Raw genomic sequence first — 20,196 nt, 5'->3', positions numbered from 1 at the left:
TTCCCCAGTAATATTATAAGCTTCCTGGAGGAAAGAACTATTATTTTTTATTTCTTTTATGGTTCAGGTCACAGAACTGGGCCACCGTCGATCTTTTTGAGCACAGTCTGTGAATCAATCAGTGTGGCGTCATGGACGCAGCACCAAGTTGGAATTCAGGATCCTAGTCCCCCCACCCCGCCACACTCTTCAGATGAACTCAGACCAGTTTTAGACTTTCTGGGCTTTAGCTCCCTAGTCTTTAGAGCGGAGGGATTGAACTGAGTGGGCTCTTGAGTACAAATCCTGTTTCCTCTGTCTACCATTTGGGCAGATCCTGTAACCTCCTTGAACAAACAGGAAGACTTAATGAGTTGCTTTAAATACTTAATGATATGCCACATGTTAGGTGTTTAGCCCACAGCTGATAATTACAGTCTCTAAATTCCTGTCCCTATTCTGAAACAATGAGAATATTCATTCAAGACACTATATCAGAGAAGGAATTTGCAAGGTGGTGGAAGACTGTTTCTTCTGTTAAGATTCTCACATGCTGTGCAAATTTCTCTTTAAAAGAAATGCAAGGCCAATAAGCACATGAAAAGATGCTCTATGTCACTAAACATCAGGGACAAATCAAAACCGCAGTGAGATACCACTTCACGCTTATTAGGATGGCCTTAAAAAGGAATGAAATTCTGACACATGCCTTGAAGACATTATGCTAAGAGAAATTATCCAGTCACGAAAAGAAAAGCACTGTATAAATCTACTTATATGAGTTGCCAAGAGTAGTCATATTCACAGAGACAGAAAGCGGAATGGTGATTACCAGGGGCTGGGGGGAGGGTGGAACTGGGAGCTATTTTTCACTGGGTATGGAGTTTCAGTTTGGAATGATGGAAGGATCTGGAGATGGGTGATGGGGATGGTTGCACAACAATGTAAATGTACTTAATGCCACTGAATTGTACACTTGAAAGTGGTTAAAGTGGTAAATTTTATGTTCTATATCTTTTAACATAATAAAAAAGTGTTTAAAGAAATATAAACAATTGCCACAAACCAAATTGAGGTTCCTTTGGGTGTGAGTTTTGCCAGAGACTCCTGGAGCTGAGGGTAAAGATCAGCCTGGCTGTCTCCGTGTTTCTTGCTGAAACTGTAGAAACAGCCTGGGTCTGGCCCTTTAATGCCAGTCCCACCAGAGGGAAAGGCTTTCAGCAGAAGCCATGAACATGCACATTGGGAAGTCAGGCAGGCAGACCCTCTCCATGGAAATCAGCATGTATTTGAAGGTTTTAGTGCCCGATTTAGCCTCACTCGGAGGTGACCTTCTACAAAGGGCCAAAAGAAAAGTGGTTTCTTTGATCGTCCATCTGACCCCAAACTGACCTCCTGTGCTTTTTAATTCATTTTAAATCATGCTTTCTGGCCAAAGTGACTCCAACTCCTAGCAAAGAATATTTCACATTTTGACCAACAATTCTTGGCTGATTTCAGATCTGTTCACTTGAATAGCAAGAATAAAATCTGTGAGTTCTTTCTGGGTCCTTCTGATCTCAAGCAGCAGGGAGGGAGGGTGAGGGAAATATTCATATGTGGCATGAAGCTTTGGCAGGAGATGAGAATTAGAAAGTCCTTCTTGCTTGGATGTGAACTAGTGCCCATTTGGGCCACTTCTAAGGTAGAGAAAATGGGTGTGACTCCAGGGCAGGGACCCAGGTTTGCTTTTCCTCGGGTCAGGCTCAGCATCTTCCCAGGAAGGAGGATGTCACTGTCTTCTGCATCGTTCATGATGTTTTTGGCCACAAGTAACAGTAAGTCAACTCCAGCTGGTCTAAACCATAAAGAAAATGCAGCCTCTCACGTGACAAGAGGTGGGGTGACTTCAGGGTCAGCAAAACAGCAGCTCAATGTCGTAAGCAAGAACTTACGCTCTGTCCATCTCTCCACTTCCTCCGTGGGCACAAGGTGGCTGCTGCAGCTTCAGACACCATGCACACACACCAGGCCATGGGAGAGAACGCTTTCCAGAAGCCACCCTCCAACCCTCAGCTGACTTCCCTCTTACGTCTCATTGACCTGAATTGCATTACACAGCAATGCCTAAACTTTTTCTGTAAAGGGCCAGGAGAGTAAATATTTCTAGCTTTGAGGACATGCATTTGGTTGCAACTACTCAGCTCTGCCAAAAAGTAGCCAGAGGTAATACATTAACAAAGGAGGATGGCTGCATTCCAATAAAACTTTATTTATAAAAACAGGCAGGCTGGATTTGGCATATGGGCTGTAGTTTGCCATCCCCACTCTAGATCAGCTATTCTGAAGCATGTCACGGGCAATTTGTTATTAATTTATAATAACAATGCTTATTGGTGGCTTATTCTATTCTTTGCTGGCACCTAATAAAGGATATTTGAGAAGTTCTAAGTCATAAGATTGAACGTATGATCACCTAATAGACAGGCAGATTAAGAGAAGACAGCAAAACTGGGGCACCAAATAAAGTGAGAATAAAAATTTCAAAGTCCTTCTAATGTCCTAATGAGCATCAAAGTAGACATTAAAGGAAGAGTCAGAACTCAGTTAAACCTTGTTCAAGTTACTTTACAAAGTTAACATTTACAAAAATGTTTAATTACATTTAGGGTTCACTATAATCCCCTTGGAAGTCCAAATTCCAGTTTTACGGTACGCGGGTTTCTCACTCTTGTGGCCTCTCCCATTGCGGAGCACAGGCTCCGGACGTGCAGGCTCAGCGGCCATGGCTCACGGGCCCAGCCGCTCCGCGGCATGTGGGATCTTCCCGGACCGGGGCACGAACCCGTGTTCCCTGCATCGGCAGGCGGACACTCAACCACTGCGCCACCAGGGAAGCCCCCATATCTCCTTTTTATTCCTCCTGTATTGAAAGTCAAGACTGAAAGGAACTCAGTTCAAACCCCCAAATTTTACAGATGAGGGAATGGAGGCTCAGAGAGAGCAAGCTACTTTCCCCAGATCACACAGCCACTCAGTGCCAAAATTAACACCCAAACCCAGGCTGTGGTAGGTTGTAATGTTGTTCAAAATATCTGCTGTCCCTCCCAAGAGGTGGATTATACAACTCCCTGCAGGGACAAGCTTGACCATGTGCCTTGTCATGCCCCCCAACCCCCGCAGGTGGAGTACATGCCTCACCTCCCCGTTGAACTCAGGAATGGCCATGTGACTTGCTGCCCATGAAATGTGGTGAAGTGGCACGTGGCACTTCTGATTGCTCTGCCAGCCTGGGCTGCAGGATGAAGAAGATAAACAGCACAGGCACAGACGACCCATGGTGGACATGTCATGTGAACGGGAAATAAACCACTGAGCTGTGAGGCTGTTTGTTACCACGGCATAACTGAGCCTGATTCTGACACAGGTTTTACAGCTCTGAACACTGGGCTCTTTCTCACCTGGAGAGTGTCAGGTTTCCAGCAGAGCACACATTCCAGCACCAGCCTGCCTGGATTCAGATTTCACTCTCTGTGTGACGTTGGTCCAGGGGCTCTCAGTGCCTCAGTGTCATCATCCGTAATATGAAGGTAACACCGGTACCTTCCCCACAGCAATATGGTGAGGATTCGATGAACTCAGTCTGTGTTTTGAGGACTACGGGCACACCGCACTTGACTGCTCTTTGCCTTATTGCACTTGACAGATACTGCGTTTTTTACAAATCCGAGGTCTGTGGCAGCCCTGCCTCGAGCAAGTCTCTCAGTGCCATTTGTCCAACGGCATTTGCTCACTTCTTGTCTCTCTGTCACACTTTGGTAATTCTCACCATATTTCAAATTTTTCATTATTACTGTATTTGTTATAGCGATCTGTGATCAGTGACCTTTAATGTTACTATGATTCACTGAAGGCTTGTATGATGGTTAGCATTTTTTAGTAATAAAATATTTTTTCATTAAGACATGTACTTTGTTTTAGACATAATGCTCTTGCACATTTGGTGGACTACAGTGTAGTGCAAATATAAATTTAATGTGCGCTGGGAAACCAAAAAAAATGTGTGACTCACTTTATTGCAATATTTGCTTTATTGCCATGGTCTGGAACCAAACCTGCAGAATCTCCGAGGTCTGCCTGTACTGGCTAAACATTGGTTATTATTATTCAACATACTTTCGCCCTGGCCAACATTTCAGTGACAATAGGGGTGGGAGGGGAGGGCTCCCTGAGACCAATCCATGCCATTGCACATGCAAGCAACAGTCATCCCTCCGGAAGTCGCTATTTGCTGGGTGCCATCCTGACAACCATCACTGTCCCTGCTACAGGATGAGCGGGACGGGCATGAGGGGCTCTTGTGGAGGGGTTAGGAGCAGGGTGCTAGAGTCAGACTGGTTAGGGTTCACATCCTGCCTCTGTTTTTTCCTTTTGTACATCTATAGCTAAGCTACTAACCTCAGTGAGCCTCAGTTTCTACCTCTGGAAGATGGGAATAATAAAAGCATCCATCTCCTGCTGTGAGGTGAAGAGTCAATGAAATTACTCATGTAAAAATGCTTATCATGGTGCCTGGCACATCACAGGGGTGAGTCAGGATTGGTATTCTCTTCTGGACAGTACAAGCCAAGGGGAGCATGGGCAAAAACAAGCAGCAGCAGATGATTCATACTTTAGTGCGTCTGAATGAGCCACAGGGATCTTCGTGGCCTTGGCGCCCTCCTGCCCTCCTGGAAACACCTTCCTGAAATCATAGACTGATTGTCTGGCTGGTGCTGAGTTGGTAGAAAACAGAGCATCCTCCTCCATCACACAGCTGGCATGGATTTCCACGAGCAGCACAGACTGCCTGGTCTGCTTGCCACACGGAGGAGTCACTGGACATCCATCCATCAAAGTGAAGGCCACACTCAGCCTGGAGTAGCTGCTCCAGAGCCCAGTGCATGCGGATTTGAAGACCTCAGATCAGCCTCACATACTGTGATAAGGCAAGAATCAGGTCAGGACAGTGAACCGTCCTAAGATGCACTGTGTCCCTTCACAGGGAGATCTGAACTTGGCATGGAGCTGCCGTGAACGGAGCCCCCTCACTCGTGGCCTTTCAACCACATCCTTCTTGCTCTGTGCCCTCTGCTGATGGCAGAATTGCTGCCCAGCTACCTTAGCCAGGGCCCTAACGGTCACCAGACGGGGAGCTCTACTTGCAGCCAGCTGTGCCTGCTTCACCTCTGGTCCTGCAGACACCTGCCCAGGCCTGGCCAGAGGAGAGCTGGAGACTGATTTGTTGGAAGCACATGCCACAAACCCAGCCTTTGAGATGCTAGTGGATGGCTTGTGTGCCCTAAATCTCAGCCTCTCCAGATTAAACCCTTAACATATAAATATACCCTGGGAGTAGGGAGATGGCAGGTACCTGCCAGGATGAGTTCATCATGGTGTCATGCACTCATGTCACTCATTCTTGAGTACTATGTGCCAGGCTTGCCTTCCTCCATGTTTGGATGGATAGGGTGAAGGATGGGACCAAGACTAAGAAGGGGTGGGGTGGGGGCTTCACTGGCCACGGCTGCCCCATGCCACTCACTCCTGGGCTGCTGGGACTATGTCTTTACTGCCTCCGTCATAGCAAACTTTGAGGCTGGAAAGAAAGGTTTTATTTGGGAAACGCTGTGGAGGTTTGTTACTGAGTCAATGGAGAAAGCAAAGAGGGTCTGTGAGAGTAAATAGTACAGAAACTGGAATATCTTCAGCGAAATAATTGCAAGGCAACCTTTCAGGGTAGTTTAATTTCCTACTGCATTTTAATGACCAATATAGAAGATATAAAAATGTAATTTACAGAAAAACTCCAACATTTTGTTTCCCTGTTTATTCTAATAGAGCAAATGGGACATACGATATGATTTTTTTTTTTTTAAATTTCACCAAACACTGTAATCAATCTTTCATGCTACAGATCTGTGTAGTTACTGCTTGTCACACACTCCAAATAGATGTGAATAGGAGTTAAGCAGGAAGAAAACTCTGCTCTTTTCCCTTCTGATAACAAGGCAGGAAACCTTTACAAAGTCCATCCTTAGGCATTTTTCCATTCTGTTTGACCAGTTTTTAACTGAAAGTTACAATGGTTCCATTCCCAGGCACTGAGGTGGTAATGGTAAGGACACATGAGGGATGGTTAGGGTTTTAGAAGGTGAGGGGCAGTTTTTTAACCCACAAGCTTCTTCTGCCTCTGTTCATCATCTAGGACCAGACCCATGCCCTTCAAGTGAGGTCAGGAGGCATGTGCTGGGCGAGGCAAGGAAACAACTTCCACCCCAGCTCTGCCTGTGCTCCAGGCGTGGGAGGGATGGTGGACCAGAGCTGCCCCCTGAGATAACGGCCCCTCCCCCTGCAGGCACATCTGACTCATCTCACACAGCCTCCTCTTCCTCTAAAATCAGCTGATGTGGCCCCTATGGGGACCTTTATAGTCAGACTTTGTTTTCTGCTGCTAGTAACATCGCAAACGCAGAATCTGGCTTCTCAGCAAGGACTTCAGGCTTATCAAACTCGACCACCTGAAAGTCAGAGAAGGAGAGCTGAAATTGTCAGAAAATATCCACCCACCACAGAGCCCAAACCACTGAAGCCTCTGGAGAGGTGACGCCAACTTCCTGCACCTTCCCGTTTTCCAGGACCAGGATGCGGTCACAGTTGAGGACCGTATTGAGGTGGTGGGCAATGGTCAACACAGTGCAGTCTTTGAAGGCATCTTTGATGGTGCTCTGAACAAGAGTACCAGTCTTAGAGTCCATGGAGGCAGTGGCTTCATCAAGGAGAATGATCTGTTGAGGAAGGAGCATTGTGAAAGTCACACCAAGCCAAAGCTATACCTAGAGGGAAACTTATAGTCTTAGTTCAATTTATTAAAAAAGAAGGGCTGAAAAGTAATGAGCTAAGTATCCATCTCAGAAAGTTAGAAAAAGAACAAGAGAATAAAAGTCGTATCACACCACCTTCATTTTCCTCAGAGGGACTTGCTAGAGAAACAAGGTTGTATATTCTTTGCTCCCCTTTTTGTGAATTGTTTATTCTAACCCTACAAACCAGTAAGAAGAAATGCCCCATGGTCTTTACCTACTGTACTACATGAGTTAGCATGAGATATAATAACAGTACTTGTTATGTTTCCTACTGCTGCTATAACAAATTAGCACAAATTAGAGGCTCAAAACAAAACAAATTTATTATCTTACAGTTCTGGAGGTCAGAAGTCCTAAAGCCAAAGTCCTGTCAGGACTGCATTTCTTTTGCAGGCTCAAGAGAATAAATGGTTTTCTTGCCTTTTCCAGCTTCTGGAGACTGCCTGCATTCCTTGGCTCGTGGCCTCTTTCTGGCATCAGTCTAACCTTTACTTCCATTGTTGCATTTCTTCTTTCTTTCTGACTCTCTTTCCTCCCCTTATAAAGACTTGTGTAATTACACTGGGCCCACCAAGGTAATCCAGGATAATCTCCCCATCTCAAGATCCTTGACTTAATCACATCTGCAAAGCCCCTTTTTCCCAGGTCAGGTAACATGTTCACAGATTCCGGGTATCAGGACATGGGCATCATTGGGGGGGCCATTATTCTGCCTGCCACAGTGCTGGTTTGCCATTCAGAGGGCTTGAGTTCAGCTCTAACTCTGCTTGACTTTGGCTAAATCACTTGACTTCCCAAGGCTCCATTTCTTTGTCTGTAAAAGGGGGTTACACCTTATCATGAACACGAAATGCAAAGACAACACATCAACCACTCAGTACTGTGTAGTGCCACAGTCAGGACTGAATGCATGCTTGCTCCCTTCCCTGTCGTTAGCACATGCAGAGAGCACACACGATGGGTTACACTTTGATCAGGGTTCAGAGAATGGGATTTCTAAAGCAACAGCAATCCCTTCTCTGAAATCAGTAAGCAAAGATGGCTAAGTCACTAAGAAAAATGAGTATAAATTTTACAGACCTTATATCCTGGCATTCTGAAGGCCTTCTTTAGTATCTTGAGTACTGTTTATCAGGCCTCAGAATCATTCAGGGACAAAGGGAAAAAGTTGAGAGGCAGATTTCTCAAACCCAAACGACTTAGGAGGACAGAGATAATACCTAAGCAAGACGTCCCGGGGAAAGGCCCAGGGGAGGCAGGTGCTATTGCTGTAAATGGCTGTTATTTTTCAATTTTTTCCCCTCACAACTTTGTCTTAAGAAAAAGTGATCGGTTTTTAAATGGCCCAATTGCTCTCTCTTTATTGAAAGACAAATGCCTGGCTCTACCTCCTGGCTTGAGTGGCGCTGCAGGAAATATCCAAAATTGGACCAATCCGTTTTCCACGTTGTTTCCTTACTTTTGAATTATGGAGAAGCGCTCGGGCCATACAAAGCAGCTGACGTTCCCCTACTGAGAAGTCTTCTCCATTTTCTGTGACTTCTGCCTATAATTTTTCTGGGAGTTTCATTACCTATAGAACACAGAGAATGCCATATTGTGCTGATGATCTATAAAATTGTCCTGTATCCTCCATATTGATTGCCCCCTCCTCTTGCATTTATCGGCTGGTTTTATTTTACTGCGGAAAAGAAAGTGCAAAACAACAATCATTTCAATATTGCGAACAGGCACCAGGGAAAGACCAAGGAGTAGGCAGTCATTCATAATTTAAAATCACAGTGCGATTCATCGAACCCTGTAGACACCTTGCCAAAAGAGGACAAATGATGCACATATGGCTCCAGAGAAACACAAACAAGTGCAAATGGCTTTCAGGATCCTTATTTCTATGCATAAAATGGAGATGGGATGGAGTTTTCTGGTCATCGAGGAAAGGTAAAGACAGGGTCTGATTTATCTAGCAGGACAAGTCAGAGTGGCTTTGGGCGATGCTCACCTTGGTACCAAGTCCTGGGAAAAAAAATTCCCTCTGGGCTGCAGAGGTGGCCACGCTCACCCGCGGACCCCAGCTGCAGCTCTTATAGGACAGGGTTCCATCTCACAAATCGTTCATTCCATGCCACGCCCTCTCACCTTCCCAGAGTGTATCTGCTTCAATAAGCAAATGAGGCTATTGGCAGAGCAGTAGGGCACTTCCTCTGGTCTAGAGTCAGATGGGCTTGGGGTCAAGTCTCCATTCTGCTACTCACACCTGACTACCCTGAGTCTTAGTTTCTGCATCTCTAAAAGTAGGGGTAGGAGTACCAACCTCAGAGGGTTGTAGTCAGGACCAACTGAGACAATGCACGTAGCGCTCTTGACTGAATCATTGCAGTGGCCTAATAAATACTGTCTATTGTTGCTTTCAACAAGGAGCAATTAGGATTGACACATGTGGTGCCAACAAACAACTGGCCAAATCTAAACCTGAGCCAGGCGTCTGGGGCACTGGTGCTGGGAATCGGACTCATCCCGGCCAGCCCCAGTGACCTACTGTGTCTCTCATGAATGTTCTCTCCAGAACCTGCCAGAGCATCTCATCGCTGTGACTCGCAAAGGGATCCAAGTTGTACCTGCAATGAAGGAAAGGAGAGGAAGCTGAATTTCTGAGGACGAGAGGATGGGAGAGCATGTTTTCTACAGCATGAGGGGGAGAGCGGGAGGTGGTGTGTGATGACGCCACAGCAACAAGAGCAGTGCTTAGCCCAGGGCAGTGGTTCATGAAATACCAACCTCAGGCCAAGAGACCGAGGACCCATGACTCTGGGATGCAGCAGAAACCACCAAGGCGGGCAGACCACCAACCCTGCCAAGAGATAGCCCCAAGCGAGGCACCGGGGAGACACATTTGGTCCTCTCCATGGCCGTGTGCAGCAGAGCGGATCTGACCTCATGCAAATTCTTGGCAGAGAGAGAAGCAGCGAGCAATTCCACCTCCCGGTGTGTTCACTCTGCCTTCAGAGGCAAGAGCTGTATCTGCAGCTCCCGGGCCTTGCAGAGGGTGAGCACCTTACATGCAGGGTGTGAGTCTAGCATTTCAAGACGCGGAAGGTCCTTTTCATTCAACACTCAATACAGCCCCCTACTTCATTTGGTACTCAATGGGGGAAATGTCCCTCTTGTTAGAGGGGCAGCCACTACACTGGGGTAAGTGAGTAACTGTGGTTTTCTCCTTGTGCCTTGACAACAGATCTTGAGCCCTGCAAAAGTTGCAACCCTACTGTTCTTGGACTTGAGCAGTTTCTGTTCACTTCTTAGTGGGAATGAATTGACGTACTTCCGAAAGGATAGCTACATACGTAGAATAACCATTTATCTGATTGTGCAAACTGGGGTAATTCAGGGAGTGGCCACTGCTAAACCTGATAGGATGCTGAAACAGGCATAAATCAGGGCTCCTCCAGGGCCAACTGGGATGTCTGCTCACCCTGCACATAAGCATCTTGCGTATTTGTGATGTAGCTTATAAAACACAAGTAATGTTCAGGCCCCTAGTCCTCAGCTCCTCCCAAGGCTTGTGAGCATCTCAGGATAGGACAGCCCCAGGCCCGCCATGGCGTGGGCGCTTCACAAAGCTCTTGCTGGTCTGATTTCACTATCCAAAAATACGGATGCACAACGATCAAAAACAGCTACCTTACTGTACCTACAAACAGGACAGGATCCTGGGGGATCACAGTCAGCTTGGTTCTGAGGTCTTCCAAACCAGCAGTACAGATATCCATGCCATCAATGAGGATTGTGCCACTGGCAGGCTCCAGCAGATGAAACAAGGCCATTCCTAAGGACGACTTGCCTGGGAACGATAAATACAACAGCAGCAAATCAAACATCAGTTTGTATTTCATCATACCTGAGTATCTATCTAATCAAGGGAATTTTTAATGCAATGAAAATGGCCTTGTGCAGACAGAAATCCCACTCTGCAGGGGCACTCAGCTACCCTAATACAGTTAACCGGTCCATCCCTGCAGGGGCTATTAACACATGACTCATCCTCTGGGCCTCATCTCACCAGAATGATTCTCATTTAATTAATTCAAAAACTGATGTGTGTTTACTTCTAACTCCACACATCCATCCAACCTGAAATCCTAATTTATAGTAAAGAGATGTCAGGGAAAAAACAACCAATCCGCCACGCATGCACATCACCCTCTGGTGTGATTTAACTAGCATGCCCAGTGGAAATGCAAAGAAAACAACCTAAAAGAAACACAATCAGAGCTTGTCCTCACCAGAACCTGTTCTTCCAACAATCCCAACTGTCTGCCTGCTCTGGATGTTCAAGTTCAGCCCGTTGAGAATAAGGGGAGTGTTGTCTCTGTATCTCATCTGATAGTCTCTGAATGTTATCTCCCCACGGCTGGGCCAGTCGAGGGAACAGGTCCCTACTTTGAGGGGGTGAGTGCATTCAGGAACACAGGTCTGAAAAGCAGAATAACAAATGATGGGTTAATAGTCATTTGCTTTTCCATTCATTTCATTCATTCATTCATTCACACAATTCTAGGTACTGGTATTCATGCTGGTGAACTAGACCAATAAGGCCACTGCACTCCAGAAACTCACATTGCAGTGGGGAAGTCAGATAATAAACAAGAAAAGAGATGAGAAATGAAGACAATAAAACAGAGTATTGTAACAGAACACACAATGTGTGGGGTGGAAATGTAGGAGGGGTAAAAGTTACTTAAGTGTTGAGGAAGGCATCTGTGAGGATGTGACATTCGAGCTGAGACCTGGAATGCTGAGAAGATGTCAGCTACAGAAAGATTCATTCCAGGCAGAGTAGACAGCTAGTGCAAAAGCCCTGAGGCCAGAATGAGTGTGGGGACTTTGAGGAACAGAAAGAAAAGTCGTGTGGCTAGAGCTTAGTGAAAAGAATGGATGACTGTAAGTGGCAGCTCATACTGGGCCTTGTGAGCCTGGGCAAGTGTCAGCAGTGTGACCTTGAAGCTGTGTGACAAATCCAGACCAAGCCTTGAGATTTGCAGAATTCGATCAGATACAATTTCATTATCTGCAAGAGTCACTGTGGTGTTAGAAGCAGGAAGATGACAGTAGCACCGGGTGTCAAGTTCAGAGTTACATGGAAAAGGAATTAAAGTTTTATAAGAGCCCAAGAAATGCAAATTTCCTCCAATTAAGGAGGAGAGTAACTTGACTGCATTATAAGACTAACCCCTCCTCTGAATTATAAAGTACCTGTTAACCGGGAGAAATAGAGCTCCCGTGTTCCCCATTAGGGTGGCTGACCAGCCCACATCGCTGGTCGATAGGCAACCACAATTAGCTGAGAAAAGAATTGTATTCCTAGACAGTGAGTATTTTTAATCCCTAGAAGATTTAGAATTAGTAATAATAATATTTAAGAGAAGCATGATTGGAATAGTAGTATTTTTAGTTTATGGAATCTGCATATTTGGTGCTTTAAGTATTCATAATGTTAATAACATTCAGGCTTGTGATTCTAATTTAAAATGTAAAATTGAATAACTTATTTTAACATGGTTTTAAGTTTAAAAACTTACTATTTATATACAGCATTGGGATTGTCATGAGAACTTAAAGCTCACCATATTTATAAGTTTAATTTATTAGATTTATATAACCTCAGGAAGGTTTGTTTGTTAAATCAGATTATCGAGGTACTTAAAAAGGAAATGGAATGCATTAAATTTTAAAATGCAGCTTAAAATGTTTTAAAGTATTTAATTAAAAGGGGCCAAATGCTGTTCAAAGGCCCTTAAAAGTGATTGCTTGAATTGGCAAGACTGCTTTTCAAAGAATAGCAGGATTTGTAAGGGGAACATAAAAGCTTTTAAAGAAGAAGACAGTTTTTTTCAATTTACAATTTTAGTCAAATAAGTATTAATTTTTAGAAACTAAAGTAAGCCACTGAATTCTCTCTTCTGTGTACAGAAACAGCCCTTGAGGAAATTTTTTTGAAAAGAACCTCTCCCTCATCATCAAGGACTTTAGACTACATTGTAAATATGGGTGTTAAGAAAAGGGGTTGTGGTCCGATTTCAATTTTTAAAGAGATCCCTTTCACATGTAAAAAGATCAAATACCTAAATTCTGCCAGAGTTAACTGGCTCCTCCTCTTGCACTGATTTCTTACCGAAATGTACTCCCTGAGCAGCTCCACGGAGGTGAACTTGGCCTGGGTCTCCGTCCCTGTCCGCAGGCACACTTGGAGCAGCCCACTCAGCTGTGGAGGGGGCGACAAGCAGCCACAGTCAGAGCCCTGTCTGCCTGCAGGGCCGGCTTGTGAGTCACCCCTTCCGTCTCACTCAGGACCACACCAAAAGCAGGCCTGCGTTCCCAGCCAAGTGTCCAGATGTAAAGACACTCCTGTTGGGGTGTTTTGCCTTTAAACACTTCCTTTGTATTTAGAAACAAATGGTAATTATATTCTCCCTGGCACTCCAGATGGGCAGAGTCATCCCATCACAGCACTGCTCAGGCACAAGCTTCTTGGTTGGAGGGGTGGGGAACTGCTGTGAGCAGGAATTCTCCCAGGGCCTCCACACTGTTGGAAACCCAGCACTTGCGGCCACCTGGTAGGGTCCTGCACCTCTGTGCCCTCCCCGATTATCCCACCTGCATCCTGGAAGCACCTGAAACCCAATCACCACAGGTATCAGAAGTGGAAGAAAACCATCAAGCCCATCTGCTTGCTTTGGACATGAGAAACTCTAGGCTTAGACGGTGGCCTGCTAAGGTCACCCACCTTAGGCCAGGATCCCCCAGAAGCCAACCTGAGATTTGAGGGCAAGCAGGTTGAATGGAGGTCCCCCCAAAAGATATTCCACATCCAAATCCCTGGGACCCTTGAATGCTACCTCATTAGGAAAAGGGTCTTTGCAGGTGTAATTAAGGACCTTGAGATCAAGCTGGGTTACTTGGGTGGACCCTAAATCCAACAAGTGTCCATATAAGAGACAGAGGAGGAGGAGACATGAAGACAGGACAGAGATTGGAGGGATGCAGCTACAAGACCAGGAAGCCAACAGCCACCAGATGCCGGGAGGGACAAGGAACAGATTCTCCCCTAGGGCTTTCCAAGGGAACATGGCCCTACAGACACCTTGATTCTAGACTTCCAACTTCTAGGACCATAAGAGAATACATTTCTCTGGTTTTAAACCACTAGTTTATAATTTGTTACAGCAGCCCTAGGAAACACCTCCAGGAGGTGGACCCAAAAAGTCCCAGTAGGAGCTGGGAGAACTGAGGCACAGAGGAGGAGAGTCCAGTGGGCTCTGAAGGGCAACTGAAGCTTGACGCCCCTGGGGGTCCTGGGAGTCCGCACGGAACACACCTGACTTGTCCCGAGGATGCGGCTCCATCTCCCCTAACTCCCTGCAGGCATTGCTGAGGCGCTGGGAGGACTCCCCATACCGCAGGTGCAACCTGCCTCAGCCTTGAACTGAGCACCTTCCCGCAGCAGTGGGAGGCCAGCTGGCCTGCCCTGGAAGGGGGGCCACCAACAGCACCTGCCTCAGTCGCAGGGTGGGCTAGTGGGCTGGAGGAAGGACCAGGCCTTCACTAGGTGAGCAGTGACTGGGTGCCGGCACAGTTGGGGCTGGTTTCCCAGGGGTGAACGTGATAGACAAGACCACTGAAGCCCCAGGGCTTGCATTCTAGTGGGCCGGCGGGATGAGACACAGGCAATGTCAAGGAACCCTAAGAATGTCAGTTATATGGTAAGATGTGAAAGAGGGGCTAGGGCTGGGCTGGGGCGTTACCTTAGTTGGGGTGATTAAGAAGATGGTGTGTGCTGAAGCATTCATGATAAGAGTCTGCCAAGCAAACTCTGGGTAGCAGCAAGGGGCCTTAACAGGAAGGAGGCAGTGTGTCCTGAGCAGGTGGATGAGGTGAGAGCATTGTGGGTCCAGACCCTCCGAGAGCTCATCTCAGTGGGCCTCCCTTGCTGTCTCCCAGCTTTTACACATGCCACTGGCTTCCCATTTCTCTTAGGGCACTGGCTTTCAGCCGGGGTGATTAGGAACCCTGTCCCTGGGACATTTGGCAATGTCTACAGACATTTTAGGTTGTCACGACCTTGGAGGCGGGAGATTCTACTGGCATCTCCTAGTTAGAGATCAGAAAGACTGCTGACATCCTGCAACACACAGAACAGCCCCTGTCAAAAAGGATTATCTGGCCCAAATGTCCACAGTGCTGCAGGCGAGAAAGCCTTTCTTAGAAGACAGGTGACACCCCTGCCCACGGCTGACGGAGCCCCACCGACCCCTCATATCGTATTCTCCACCACCCTGCTCAGGCCACAGGAGCTTCTGAGTTCCCCAAAGGCACCAGTCTCCTGCCTACCCCCAGCCTTCCCTGGGCCCTCAGACTGAAGCACTTCCTTGGCTCCTTCTTTATCAAATTCAGGTGTCAGCTTGCAAGTCACCTCCCGGCAGAGGCCTTCCCTGACTATATGGGGGTCTAATGCTGCTTCCCCACTTACAGTCAATTACCCTGCTTCATTATCTTCATAACAGTTCAACAGTTTCTGAAGTCTCCTTATTTATTTACTTGCGCACTTATTTATTCCATCCCACTTTATATCCCTTTATATCCCACTAGCATGTAAGCTCCATGAGTGCAGAGACCTGTTCAGCTTGTTCACTGCTGAACCCACAGCAGCTGGCATGGTTCCGGCTCCTGGCAGGTGCTCAGTGGACACATCTGCTGAGTGAATGAATGAACTCTGCTCTTGAGAAGGGCATATAAGTATTTTGTTAAGTTCAAGGGTATCAGCTTCTCAGGGCCCCGGGCAGCCCTCCATGGGGTTAGAAATCCCTTATCAGCACAGTGCTGGCCCCAGGAAGTGCTCATCCTCGTCTGTGATGTTATGTGATGTTACTTTGCACTCACTTTCTGCTCTGTGGGACTTCACACCAATTTCTCATCCACCTAGGGAGTCTCCTCTGTTCTCAAGGGAAGCTCTGTCAGCTGGATTTTCTGTATTCTCCAAAGGGGGGCTAATGCTCAATAAAGCTCCAAAGCCAGCTGGAGGGGAAACACCCCCTAGATCTTGAGATGTGCAAATTCTCCAGCCTCACAGGAATGTTTGAAAACAATCTCATAGAAAACTGGTGATATATCCCAAGAGCATAACCTCAGTTGAGGAAAGCGGTTTCACTTGGACCAAGTAAGGGAATCTATTCAACATCATCTGTTTAATATTTTACTAGGTAACAACAAATAAAATCATCCATCAGGGTTTCCCTGGTGGCGCAGGGTTGAGAGTCCACCTGCCGATGCAGGGGATGCGGGTTCGTGCCCCAGTCCGGGAGGATCCCACATGCCGCGGAGCAGCTGCGCCCGTGAGCCATGGCCGCTAAGCCTGCGCGTCCGGAGCCTGTGCTCCGCAACGGGAGAGGCCACAACAGTGAGAGGCCCGCGTACCACAAAAAAAAAAAAAATCATCCATCAATGAGGGAAACTGCCTACCCAAGGAAAACTCATTTCCCTCACTTAACATAGAGTCCTGAGCATATATTTGTTCCTTTTCCTTTCCAAAATATTAAAATGATAGTACAGAGATTGCAAAAAGGAATAGACCGTTAACAGCAAGGGGCTTGGGAAGAGATATCAAGAGATATCATTGAAGGAGAGAGTTACACATTTCTGGAAGATGGAAAGAGGATAAAAGCCTTTTGATAGGATGGAGGCAGAGTGTGCTGCAGGAGCTTCCACAACCTTCTTCCAGCAGAAGTCAGAGAGGCTCCAGGTAAGAGAAGGGGTCCACAAAGAGACAGACTGAGGTGGCGTATAGACAGCTACTCCCGTTGGGCCCATTTCCTGCCCCTCCTCTTCTTCCTCCCAACCAGAGGTAGCTGGGCAATTTATCCCTAGGCCAAAACACACACACACACACACACACACACACACACACACACTTCCCTAAAGAAAGTGGATAAATGACTTGGGGATAAATGGGGCTCCCAGAATAGTATCCTAGATAAAATCTCTTTAAATCTAGCCTTTGGGTGGCTGAAGGCCAGCTCTCTGGCTTCTTTCCTGAAGTGAAGCCAGCCTGTGGAAAAGTCCAACCAACCTATCCATAGTTATAAAACGTCCCATCAGGAGAGACCTACCAAGGCATATACAAAGGCAGATGAAAACATGAAAATCCAACCAAGTTTCTCAGCCTTAACCACAAATGGATCAAGAGACATATGAACAAAACCAATGGCATGAAAGAGCAAGAACCAGATGAACAAACAAACAAACAAAAAAACTGACCCTGGAAAAAACAGGTATCAGTCAAATAAGAAAGGAGAGTTTAAGAAAGGTGAGGAGCTGGGCTTCCCTGGTGGCGCAGTGGTTGAGAATCTGCCTGCCAATGCAGGGGACACGGGTTTGAGCCCTGGTCTGGGAAGATCTCACATACCGTGGAGCAACTAGCCCCGTGAGCCATAATTACTGAGCCTGCGCGTCTGGAGCCTGTGCTCCGCAACAAGAGAGGCCGCGATAGTGAGAGGCCCGCGCACCGCGATGAGGAGTGGCCCCCACTTGCTGCAACTGGAGAAAGCCTCGCACAGAAACGAAGAGCCAACACAGCCATAAATAAATAAATAAATAAAATTTAAAAAAAAAAAAAGAAAAAAGGAAGGTGAGGAGCTGCAATTAATATCCTCAGAGAGATTAAAAATATGTTGCACCCATTTTAAAATGATTTGCTTAAAAACTCAGAGACTAAGAAAGAGTTTGTGGAAATTAAGTATACGAACATATGATCTTCAAATTCAAGAGAATGGCCGAATGACAAAGCAAAGGAAAATTCCCAGAATAAAGATAAAAAAACAAGAACATGGAAACTGAGATGAAAGAAAGGAAACATAGAGGACTGATGCAAGAAAACCAATATTCAACCAATATGAATGACAGAAAAGGAAAACAAAGGGAAGGGAGACAAGGAAATTATCAAGAGGAGAAAAAGGAATAAAGGAGGAAAAGGAGAAATTTTTCCACTTGAAGAGAGATTTGACTTTATTCTGTTCCCAGTCTTGAACAGAATAAGTGGAAACAGACCCCCACTCAGACTCACTGTCCTGGAATGTCAGAGCACCGAGGATAAGGACTGCATGGGAACAGCTTCCAAAGACAGACGTGTGAGGTATGTAACAAGGAGCAGATGCAGACTCAGATTGGTGGGGTCATCAGACCCAGATGACGTGGGTTCAAATCCTGGCTCTCACACATGCCGGTGTGTGATTCTGACAAGTCTTTCTGGACCTCAGTCTCCTCACCTGTAAAACCGGGATTATGGCATCCCTACCTCATGGGTTATTGTGGGGATACATGAGTTAATTTATGTAAAGAACTTACAACAGTGCCTAAAATGACATGTGTTTCCCTATTATCATTATTATTCCCTATTATTATTGTTTCCCTGTTATTCTTATTTTTCAAAAGAAAACACCAAAGCAACCAAAAAGAGAAGTTGGTGATTATTTGTCATGGACATCATGGTTGCCCCCCAGCATTCCTTTCCCTCTCCCCATTGTGGGGCAGCGGTGTGTGACATGAGAGCAGCATGGGGTATGACTCCATCCTTTGGCCTAAGCCAGTCATCCGCACCCCATCGAGCCACAAATTAGTTTGGGGATGCCTCAATTAATCCAGTGAAAGTAAAACACAGGGCTTTTGTTCAGTGGCTGGGGCAGGAAACGCTTTTCTCCTGCTTCCTTCCTGCTATAGCCCCCAGAGGCTGCCAGTCACCATTGCACAGCAATGAAGAAAGTCATCCCAGAAGGAGGACAAACTCAGGGACCATGATCCAACTGTGCCTGAAGCCCATACAGCCACCAGACCTTTTAATGATGTGAACTTCACCACGGAGCTCTCCTTATTGTTTAAACCCGTTGAGTTGGGTTTTCTGTTATGTCCATCTTCCCTGAGACACTCTATGCCAGAGCCTCCAGGCCAGGCCCAGCCTTACACTAGGTGTTACCTGGATGATGTAAGACAATGACAAGCCTTCGGATGAAGCACTGATAGAGGAGAAACTCAGGGTCACCAACAAGGTCACAATGAAGGTGATGATGTTCATGAGGATGTCCATCCTTAGAGCAAACCACCTGAGAGCACAGTTAAAGTACAGGAGATGGCTGCAGTTTTCATCATTTAGCATCTGAAACCTAAAATTAAGAACTCAGACAAAACAGGAGGTCAGGCTGTGCTTCCACAGACTTAGGGTTAGGGCTACTGGAGAAATAGGGCAAGAGGAATTTTTACTCAAGGGCCAATGCATTCTTTTTTTTTTTTTTTTTTTTTGCGGTACGTGGGCTTCTCACTGTTGTGGCCTCTCCCGTTGCACAGCACAGGCTCCAGACGCACAGGCTCAGAGGCCATGGCTCACGGGCCCAGCTGCTCCGCGGCATGTGGGATCTTCCCAGACCGGGGCATGAACCCGCATCCCCTGCATCGGCAGGCGGACTCTCAACCACTGCGCCACCAGGGAAGCCCCCAACGCATTCTTATATAGGAATCTCTTACAAAGATGAGCATATATTCATACTCTTTAAAATCTGCTGCCATGGGCATCTTTGATTTGCACGTATTTCGAGAAATCCTACATGGCAGTAGCATATGGTGCTGAGTGGGCTCTTTCTGTCTTTCCCAGAACTGGCAACTGGAACCCACAGCTGAGAACAAAAGGGGCTGAGAACCTCACACTCTACCTCCAAAGGACCGCTGTCTTGGAGGTAGCCACCCCCCAAAGGCCCTGTGGAAATGACCGTTGACCCCTTTGATCTATACAGGGTGGGAGGTGAGGAGATCTCAATGTTTGTGATGGCAGAGGAAGGAAAAAAGGGTGCTGGATTGGTTCTCCTCCCCAGTTCAGGGAAAGAAGAGTCAAGGCAATTGTTTATAAAGGTGGAGGGAAAAAAAGAAAGCTGACATCTTGTACACCTGCTGCGTGTCCCCTGAGCCGAAGAGGAGAAGGAGCACAGGGCAGAGCAACAGAGAGGTGACACCGCCGAGGGATGAAGGCGAGACCCAGCCCCGGAGCTGCTCGGTCCCCAGATGTACGGAAGGTGGGTCCTGCCCGTTCCTGCAGTTCCTAGAGTTGGGGTGCAGAGGGAAGATGGCATGTGAGGCTGCAGTCTTGATGCCACACTGATCGGCATGAGGCAAGAGGCCCCACATAAAAGGAAAGCAGTGTGAGGCTGCCAGGCGGAGCTCATGGGAGGACCCGCCAGAGCCTGCCCATCGGCAGTGCCCAGCAGAGCGGCTGGGGATCTGGGTCCCGTTGGGGGCTCTC

The 20,196-nt window shown here is 46.8% G+C and overlaps 1 pseudogene across 1 annotated transcript in view; it reads right to left on the bottom strand.

The window, feature by feature from the left end:
* Positions 1–6,431: 6,431 nt before the first annotated feature.
* LOC307178433 (ATP-binding cassette sub-family C member 12-like) overlaps positions 6,432–20,196 on the bottom strand; it is a 154,783-nt pseudogene continuing 141,018 nt past the window's right edge. The window contains exons 22-29 of the transcript in view: positions 18,883–19,069; positions 13,033–13,122; positions 11,144–11,333; positions 10,542–10,701; positions 9,400–9,478; positions 8,323–8,436; positions 6,621–6,785; positions 6,432–6,518 (exon numbers count right to left, since the gene is read on the bottom strand). The product of the transcript in view is annotated as an ATP-binding cassette sub-family C member 12-like (transcript). The remainder of the gene's footprint in view (positions 6,519–6,620; positions 6,786–8,322; positions 8,437–9,399; positions 9,479–10,541; positions 10,702–11,143; positions 11,334–13,032; positions 13,123–18,882; positions 19,070–20,196) is intronic.

The sequence above is a fragment of the Stenella coeruleoalba genome (genome assembly GCF_951394435.1).
Source record: "Stenella coeruleoalba genome assembly, chromosome: 20".
NCBI lineage: Eukaryota > Metazoa > Chordata > Mammalia > Artiodactyla > Delphinidae > Stenella > Stenella coeruleoalba.
This window is presented reverse-complemented; position numbering and strand designations above follow the sequence as displayed.